This window comes from Cornus florida, unplaced genomic scaffold (assembly GCF_030987335.1).
Source record: "Cornus florida cultivar Cherokee Brave unplaced genomic scaffold, ASM3098733v1 CherokeeBrave_3.0.0_Hap2_Chr10, whole genome shotgun sequence".
NCBI classification, from domain to species: domain Eukaryota; kingdom Viridiplantae; phylum Streptophyta; class Magnoliopsida; order Cornales; family Cornaceae; genus Cornus; species Cornus florida.
Window position 1 is genome coordinate 69,931,433 of NW_026775580.1, and position 10,659 is coordinate 69,942,091.

Consider the following 10,659-nt stretch of genomic DNA (forward strand, 5'->3'; position numbering starts at 1 on the left):
CCAAAAAATTAATTGATGCAGTACCTAATTGATGGCGAGGACAAAGGATGGCCAACGATGATGACGAGGATGGAGGGACAGCGGCACAGACGACGGCGGGAAACGGACGATGTCCATGGCGAAGACAGAGGACCGCGGCCGATGATGACGATGACAGACGATGCATTCAGATCTAAGAGAGAGAGTTATGGCGATTGAGTTGATTAGAGAGAGACAGAGAGGTAGTTGTGTAGATGGAAGGGTTGTCGTCGCCGGTGGAGTTGATTCGTAATTCGGGAGTGAGTGATAGAGAGAGAGAGACTGACGATGTTGTGGAGAAGAGGTAGATCTGAACGGTGGGATGTAGTTTTAGGGTTTTTTGATATCTTACAAAATCAATGGATGAGATGGGTTCTAATTTAATGGGTGAGACGAAATCTTATTTGGGCTATGGATCTATGGTGGATTTTCTTTGGGCTAATGAGTTATAATGCTTGGGCCATATTAATGAAAAATATGAGCTGGTCCAAACTTAAAAATAATATGGACTAAACATTTTAAATGTACAATAAAAACAAATGGGCCTGATATATATAAAATGGGCCTGATATATGTAACGAGCCTGATACGAGCTTTGTTCACGAGCCCTAGTGAGTCTTAACGAGTCCATGTTCACGAGCCTATGCGAGCGGAGCCCAATGTTACTCAGGCTCGGCTCGTTTAGTAAACAAGCTTAGAAATTGGGCTCAAGCTCGGCTCGTTTGTTTAATGAACGAGCCCGAGCCGAGCTCTTAACGAGCCGAGCCCGAGCTGTTCATGAACAGTTCGGTTCATTTGCAGCCCTAATCCCTCTAACTCTATAAGTTCTTCCCAATTATCTCTTTTACCTCTTCATTTTAAAAACAAATACAAGTAATCCCCTTGCTGCTATCCTCTCCTTAGTCCTTACCTTTCTTTCAATTCTCAAAAACTAAACCAGGTATTAATCTTTGACTTATAAAAATAAAAAAATGGAAATGAAGTATTGAAAAAGTCAATTTTTAAGTATTGAAGTTTTAAATGATATTTGTAAATTAAAATTTTTTTATATATATTTTTAAAATTTTAAGTGCTGTTTCACTAAAAAAAAAAGTTTAACTCATTTTCAATAACACTTATTTTTTTAACTTTTCAAATTATCGTATCAAAACTCACTTAAATTATTCAAAATTAAATATTAAACTTGGTTATAAAATAAAACCCAACTTTATCAAATTTTATTGAGAATACTGTGTATTTTCTTCTTGTTTTTAAAACACAAAAATTCCGTATACGGAACGAATGAAACTAACGTTACACGGGCAAATTTGACATTTTAAATATCTACTCCATTCCTGGGTTAAAAAAAGAAAAGAAGAAAAAGATAGTAGTTAAGCACTGTTGACATAACTTTATCTGATATCAGCATAGTTTACTAAACAAAGAGAGGATGTGTATGTGATTATAACAAATCTCAAGTGACTTCACTTTCAATTTATAATAATACATTATACCCAATGATGTAATACAAGAGTTTTATTTTACGGTACATTTGATCGCAAACTGATGCTGGGATCCATGCGGCAAATATTCGCCAAAAAAAAACTTATATAATAATATATATATATATTTATATTTTTGGGTAAGTTGAATGGCATCAGCTGTATTGTTTGGGGCCTTTGGTCCGTGTTCGAAACTTACCAGGATCATCTTCCCTCCCTCTTTAATGTGCGGGTCAGTTTAATGATTTGTTTGGTTAGAGAGATGGAAAAAAAAGAGGGAGGGATGGAAGAAGCATCTCTCGGTCTCCCTCATTTTTTGTTTGGTTGGAAGGAAAGAAAAAAAAATTTTTATATTATTTTTACCAATATACTCTTATTATATAAAATTATAAAAATTAGATATCTATTTCAAATTATGCAACACAATTGAGACTTCTGAACCAGCAAGTTGTGCAAATAATTTTTTACTCAGGCTCGAGTGAAAAAAAATTGACTGAGAATTTTAGGAAGGTTAAAAATGTAAATTAAAGAAATTTTTTTGATTGATATTGCATCTCATTTTTAATTTTGACTGAGCAAATGGCACTTCTTCCGCGTATTTTTTTTAATCCCACCAAATGTAAGTCGACAATAAGAAAAAAAAAAAAGAGAGAGTAATAATGCAAACAATGATTATTTTTTTAAGGAAGATGATATTGGCATTTTATTTTTTTTCTAATTATATTTAATTTATTTTAAAAAAAATAACAAGAAAGTTCTTAAATTCATTAACGCATCATACCTTATTTAAAAGGCCATAAATACTCTTTATATGTACAACTTTAATATATTTTTTTCCTGTACCATACGTTGTTTATTTTTATTTTTTTTTGTGGAAGTCCTCTAAAGATAATTTATTCAATAAAGATAATTTTATTTTTGGCAGTGAAAATTATTCAATAGTAAACTTTTTAAGGTATTAGAGATAACCCCCGCTCCCCTATCCTCTCTTTTTTTGGGTAATTTTTGATGGGTTCATCAAGGGAGATAATTTATTTAGTACAAATACCCCCTTCTGTCTTGTCAAAAGATATAATTTATTCAAAAAATATTATTAATTTTGAATCCTCTTTTTTTGTAATTTTTTTTATCTTGACAAAAGAGATAATTTATTCAATAAAGATATTATTTTGGAGGATTTTTCCCTGTCAAAAGAGATAATTTTTGTTAATAGGTACTTTTTTTTAGGTTCGGTCAAAAGAGACAATTTATTAACAGAAATAACTTTTATTTCGGATACTTTGTTTTTTGGTCCTATATAAAAAAAATAAAAAAAAAATCCACAGAGTAATTTTTTTTTTTTTTTTTTTTTTTTTTTTTTGTGTTGTCAAAAGAGATTTAAAATATTAGTAAAGATTACAGATAAAAAGAGAAAATATAAAAAGGAGTTGTGTTATTTGAAAAATAATAATAATTTATTTGTAAGGTAGGATTCTTTTAATATTGAAGTACAAATATAAAAAAATAGAGTGCGCCTCACCTTTTTTAATTGGCACCTCAATTGCTAATAAAAACAGTACAACACTTCTATCATTTTTAAAAGCAGAATTATTGCTTTCAAAATTTGTACTCATACAAGGTCTCCAATCATTAATTGATCCAGTCTATAATATAAACAATCATAATAGTTAGATTTAGATCATAAATATCAATTGACACCATTGTGGAGTGGATATAGTGAAAAAGAAATTCGGATATTCACATGTGGAGCTTCATCTTGTGGTGGACATATACAACAACTTTCTATAATTTATGCAATAATTTTATATCATTTGTACAACAATAACTATTATTTTTATGTATATATTGTACAACGATTAAAAATGTCAACCAAGTGAGTTTGGACACTCGTTTGTCAAATCCATTCCACAATAAAGAAAGAGAGATGGAGTAGCGAATGCAAGATATAGAGTTTAAGAAAATCCCCTTTTATTTTACTCATTTCTTCAATAAACAATCTTCTTCATCCATGTCTTGACAGCTAAGATAGAAAATGATATGATAGACTCCTCTCTACACGTGTAGAGAAAGATAATACTCCATTTGTCTCAAAAGAGACACTATTTTTGAGATGAAGGGACTAGAAAGAAGTGCACGTATAGAGTGAATAGTGTATATAGTGTGAAAAAGGGTAAAGAATGGATATATGAATTGTAAATATTGAGAGACATAAGTGTAAATGTACGATGGAGTGTGTATAAAGAAAGAGTGTATTGGGTTAGAAATTTTAGAGAGGTCGGAGTAAGAGTGTAGGAATATAGAAGCGTGTGGGGTGGTTGTGTGCACCTCAAATGTGAAAAGTTATTTATAGGCAAGAATGAAAGATTCTTGAAACTTAGTGGTGATAAGGTTAATTCACGAGTCAAGTAGATAAGGTTGGAGGAAATGAGTGGTGGGATAGGGTTGTCGCATCAGGAAATGCGATAGGCTATTCAACGAATAAATCCTCAATGAGCATACAGTTTCTACAAGAAATTCATTTTTCTCTCTTAAAATGTATGCAATTTTTCTCTAACAATATGGGACATTTTTTGCTCAATCTGAGCTTGGGTCGGGCCCTGATCCTATCGCCTTCGACTGCAATATTTTCTTTTATTTTTGACCTTTTGACCCTTTGACCCTTTGTTGTTCCCTAGTGATTACTGAGTCACCAAGCAAAGTCTAGATGGCCATCTTAGTGCAAAGAGAATTGACTGTTCCGCCCTTGGTTTAGGGTTTTGGTTAAATAAGTGTCTGGAAGGAAATATGGTCAATATCATAGCGTTTATAAGGGGAAAAAAATCCTTTCCAAGGCACCTCTTACTGGAGGGTGTCTATGGAGGGGTAAAAGGGTGACATGGCTGTTTCAGTAAAAATAGTTTTTACTTCTGAACTGTATATACATACATATGTATTTGTACAAGAATTTTATACCAATCAGTTGTGTATACAAACTGAAATCTGATTTCCCCCCAAAACTAAAATCTATATCCTCAACTTTAATTTCATTATTTGCCTCTGAAATTTAGGTCTTTCTCCCTCTGAAATTCAAGTCATGAAGAATCCGTCCACTGATCAAGAATCCATTTCTTCTGAAATTCAAGTCTCAAGAATCCGGCCAAAGACCAAGCTTCGTTCAGGTCTCTCTTCCTCTGAAATTCAAGTCTCAAGAATCCGGCCAAAGACCAAGCTTCGTTCAGGTCTCTCTCCCTCTGAAATTCAAGTATCTCTCTGCTAATCAAGAATCAGGCCAAAGACCAAGCTTCGTTCAGGTATCTCTCCCTCTGAAATTCAAGTCTCTCTATCCGATCTGTAATACCCCTCGATTCTAGAACTACGGGTGATCAAGTCCGGGCACAGATCCGAAAGATACCAGACAATCAATATATAAACAAGTAGGAATAAAACTGAATTAAGAATAAAATAATTATACGCTGAAAAGAATTCTAATTGTAAAACCTCCAAAATAAAAGTTGTAATATAAATAAAATTTCCAATCCGTACAACTCGGGAATCCATCTAGTGGACCCCTAATATTTCCAACTGGTAAAACATTTACAGAATTAAAATCCAAAACCAAATTAAGAAAGAAAATCCTATGTAGTCGGAAGAGTGAGTGACTGTATCTGCATCACCACGATCAAACCCTAAGCCTGGTACTCACGAACACCTGAAAAATAAAGGTGGGTCAGGCCCACATGCAAGTTCCATCCTACTACAATCCGTACATAAACCCGATACGCAGATACATCCTAGATAGCTCGGCAATATCTACAATAGTCCATAGATATATAAATACACACTATAGGATGCTCACTAGCCTATAACATAGTTCAGCCTGGGTAGAAGGTGACATATAAAACACGCTTTTCAGCGGCCAAGTACCTAGACCTACCAGGGAACATTTGCTATATCTAGCTACTCAACCTTTGCGATATACGCACCCTAGCTGTGATCAGGAGACTCAAGCTCGTATCACAGTACCATAAATATATATATAAATTCCTTCCTAACGCCGAAAGATAAAACAAGCATCCATTATGTCGTTCAACTGTTTTAGTTGACAGGACATGTATCCATGTAGGAGTTAACTATTTTAGTTAATCCATTCCGTATGTAAGAAGGGGTAGGACTTAGCTTTTTGATCTAATCCATTCCTGATATGTCACCGTCCCATACCGGTACATATAATGCAAATGATCCATAAATGATGCACATTCATTAGAACATCAAATAAATCCAGAAACCAGCATAATAGAAAACAGATATTATTAAGATCCTATTATGCATCCAGTATATGATTATAATCATTAATCCTCCAAATAAATTGTTAAAGTATTGATAAACAATTTATATTATCCACATCCATACAATTGATAAAGCAGAAGTTAAACAGTTCATCAATTAACATCCACAACCTGTTATAATGATCAGCCAGAAATATGAACTAAATACATTATACTAGATATCCCAAACCATCCTCTCATACTATATTAATTAAATTGCCAAAACAAAGACAAGTAATGAAATCCTCCACAATCCTTAACAGCATGAAAGTTAGCATTTACACCACATGACGTCCCTTTGATCCTCCACTCCAAAACCTGTGCCTGATATAATATGACACTCTGAATTCCAAACTGCTCATTATATGAAGCCCCAACAGTATTCCCATACTAGTCCATTTAGTTCACTAAACCAAAACTAGCAACTAAAATTCCTACCACTCCTGACAGCACACCATTTAATATCTAAGTTAATACTGTCTATGCCCATATCCTACACCGAACTTTCTGGCCTCCATTAAAGTATATAAATAATTTATATAACATCCCAAAAGTAATTCGATACCAGTCTGTTTAAGTTATTAAAACAAACTTATTAACTTAAACATTCATCCTTCCTTGACAGCATGCCTATTCCACGTTTCTGTTTCCTGATGCCCCTTAAGATTAGCACCCTAGCATGAACCAACTATTTAAGGGTCTTAATAGGTTAATTTTAACATATTTGAAACCCCCTTTAATTTTCAGTATTTGCATTTAACCTCAGAACTCCGGAAAAATTGCAGAAAACATCCCGTAAGGGTTTTTTTTCCATGGGAGCCGGGTCCCCTTTATTGGAGCCGGCTCCTAGGCTTCTAGAGCCGGCTCTCCCTCATGGAGAGCCGGCTCTCTCTTCATGGGAGCCGGCTCCCACCATTTAGGAGCCGGGTCTCACCCCTGAGAGCCCCTCTGCCTCGTCTCTACTTCGTCCGATGATTTTTCTGCGTTTCCGGCGAAGTCCGATGTTCCTGTCCCAAGTATTTTAACATTCCTAGGGTTCAATTTAAATTCTTAAAGCCCTAGAAACTTCTCACCATCCAGCATGCATTAATTGACAAAAATCTAAAACAAAAACAAAACCGTATCCACAAACGCCAATCACAGTTAACTGAACGTATGAACAATCTAAAGTCTGACCACATGTGTCAAAATTCCATTATAAAGGTTAACTAACTTCCTAACCATCCTAACAACACCTCACATTGCATTATGGATTAATTTACAGAGATTTAATACATAATCTAACAATTTATGCAAGAAAAGCCATCTTCAGTTATTATACGTTAACCAAATTTCAGACTAAACTAATATGCATAAAATTTGTTTTAAAGCTTTTAATTAAATTCCTGGAGTCTATTTAGAATGCACAGAACACAAGTTTATAGGAAGGAGAGAATGAAACTTGCCTTAAGATTCCGGTTTGAAACCTTCATCGCCGTTGCTAAATTCTGCAACGAACTGTAGACTACCTGCAACTCTCCCACTGTTCCAGTTTTATTCCACAAGCCATCGACTCTTTCTTCCTTGATCCCACCTTCAATCCATGGCTACAATCCTAATTGATTCTCTCAATTTCCCTCTGTTTTTTCCTTCTCAAGAAACCTCTCTGTTTTTCCTCTCATAAACCCTTACATGAATTGAGTTTTACTTCCCTCACCCTAGCAGACGTATAAGATTTATATATATACACGTCCCAACCTTAAGTCAAATTATATAACCGTATATTTATAAGATTTACGTAAAACCTAATTTAAGTCGGCGACTACACAAAAAATAAAACCCTAAATCTAAACCATAAAGACAACACACCGAAATTATATAAGCTACCAAAAATTACACGTCAATTAAGTCACTAATAATCAAAACTTTAAATTAACCAATAATTAAATTAAAAATAATTACAATGAATTTAAACAACACAATTATCAATTAAGCAAATAAAACCCTTAAACACATAACCAGATAAATCATATTTAAATGCACATAAATCAACTAATCAATAAAATGCACATAAAATAAATAAAGAAATTCCAGTTATATCCTATTAAAAATTAGGGGTATTACACGATCAAAGACCAAGCTTCATTCAGGTCTCTCTCCCTCTGAAATTCAAGTCTTAAGAATCCGGCCAAAGACCAAGCTTCGTTTAGGTCTCTCTCCTTCTGAAATTCAAGTCTCTTTCTGCTGATCAAGAATCCGGCCAAAGACCAACCTTCGTAAACATTGTCCCTTTTCAAAGAAGCAGAAAGTATACATACATTCCGTCGCGAAGTAAAAGTCCACCATACATTCTGGCGAGAAGCAGAAGTTACCGGTCATTATAGTGGAAATATGTAATACCCTTGATTTTAAAAAAGATATAATTAGAATTTAATTATTGTATTTTAGGTGCTTACGTAGATATGTATTTATATGGTTTCATGTTTATGTTTAATTGACTTAATTGTTAATTGATTATTTGGTTAATTGCTTGTGTGTTTTAATTGATTTAAATAATACTTGATTTAATTGTCTATGTGTTATTTATATTGTGTGTTTAAATGATTTGACTTTAGTATAATTTGATTTGTTAATGATTTAAATGTATTTTATTTTTATTTTACTTTTATGTTTTTAAAAGGATGGATTTGGATTTAGTAAAGGACCACTCACTTGGGTCACACGGACTACTTGGATAGGTTGATTATGGGTATAGATAATTACCCGTATATGGTTGGTTGTATATATATACTTGTGTATATATATTCCGGAGGATAGAGTATTATTATTATTAATTATTTATTTTAATGTTAATAATAGTAATATTGTGTTAGGGGATTATATAGATATATAATTATAAATTATATATATATATATATATATATATATATATATATATATATATATAAAACTTAGTATCGGGTGGGGATTAGGGTTAGTATGAACCTGTGTATATATGTAGTGTTGTCCGCCTTAGGGTTCATAAACACTATTCACTTTACCTTATAGATGAGAGTGGTAGCAAAGAATTAAAAGAAAGAATAAAGAGGTGAGAAGAGAAGCCCTGAGACAAGAGAGAGGGTTTGGGCAAAATAATTAGGTCGGACCAAGGAGGAAGGTCGAGGGCTGTTTGAGGGTTAGAACCAGAGCAATGGGAGGCTTGGATGGTGGCTAAGGATCACCGGAAAGAAATTAGGAAGATGACGTTAAGGTTTCAAAGCTGAAATCAGAGCCAAGTTCTATTTCTTGCTCTTTTCCTTTGACCTGTGTTCTGTGCATGCCTAAGTAGTCTCTAGGAACTAAACGGATATTAATAATGATTAAGTATGGATGTTAATTTAGGTTTTAAACTGTATTCTATGTGTTGATTAATTGAAATTTAATTGTTAATCAAATTGTTTTATAGTCTGTTTAAATCTTGTAACGATGCGTACTAAGATATATGATTTTTCTGGATGATTTGGGACTTAGTCGGACCTCTAGGAACTTGAACTAATGATTTCAGAGGGTTTTTAACGTCATCGAAGACGAAGACAATGACAGGAAGCAGGGACAGAGTCGGCTTCTAAGGGGAAATAGCCGGCTCCTTTTATTTTTCAGCCTGCGGCTCTCTGTGAGAGAGAAAGAGAGCCGGCTCCACGGATTGAGGGAGCTGGCTCCCTAGGTCACAGAGCCGGCTCCCAAGGTAGGGGAGCCGGCTCGCTTGTGTGGGAGCTTGCTCTCTCATTTTTGAGAGCAAGTTCTCTTGCATAGTAACTTGTGGGAATTTTTTTTTAAAGTACAGTTTTGATATTTTTGAGGTTCCCGGACTATTCTGGATTGTTATTAAGGATTCTAAACCTTGTTTCATGATATATTAAAATCCCATATTGCATAATTAATGTCTATATGTTAATGGATTAAACAGTATAAAAGCTTGAATAATTTTGCATACTGTTAACGGATAGGAGGATTTAATTGCTTAATCTAATTTTAGCAACTTAAATGATTGGGACGGGATTTGTAAATCTGTATTGGATGCATAATAGGTTCATATACTTATTAGATTTCATTATACTTATTCTGGTTTTAATTGATGAACTATTAAATTCTGTTTTGTCAATTACATGGATGTTATTCTGGATTTAAATTGATGAACTATTAAATTCTGTTTTGTCAATTACATGGATGTGTTCTGGATTTTAATTGATGAACTATTAAATTTTGTTCTGTCAATTACATGGAGGTTATTTTGTATTTTAAATTGATAAACAGCTTTATCTGTTTTATCAATTATTGGCTTGATTGTGAATTATATGCACCGGTATGGGGCGGTGACATATTAGGTTTGGATTAGATCAAAATGCTAACTCCTACTTATTCTGGATTTAGGAAATGGATTGAATTATAATATTTAAATCCTAATTAAATGTCGTGTCTTGGCAACGAACAGTTGAGCGGCATTTCATTGGTTTTGGATGGAATTTATATATATATTTATGGTACCTCGATATGAGTTTGAGTTTCAGGATCGACGGTCAGGGAGCGTATATGCATTAGGATGCATAGCTGGCTATGGTGGTTTGAGGTGTACCCTGCTAGGTCTAGGTACTCATGCCCACTCCAGGTGCGTTTTGCATGATGCCTACTAGTCAGGTTGAGATTGGCCTGTAGTCCAGTGAGAGTCCTGTAGTGTGGATATATATATTTACAGACTATATAGATATTGTCGAGTTATTTAGGATGTATCTACGTATCGGGTCTCTGCTTGGACTGTAGTAGAGTAGAACTTGCAAGTGGGCCTGACCCATCTTCATTTTTCAGGTATTTGTCAGCAGTATGGATTGTTCGTGCTGAGC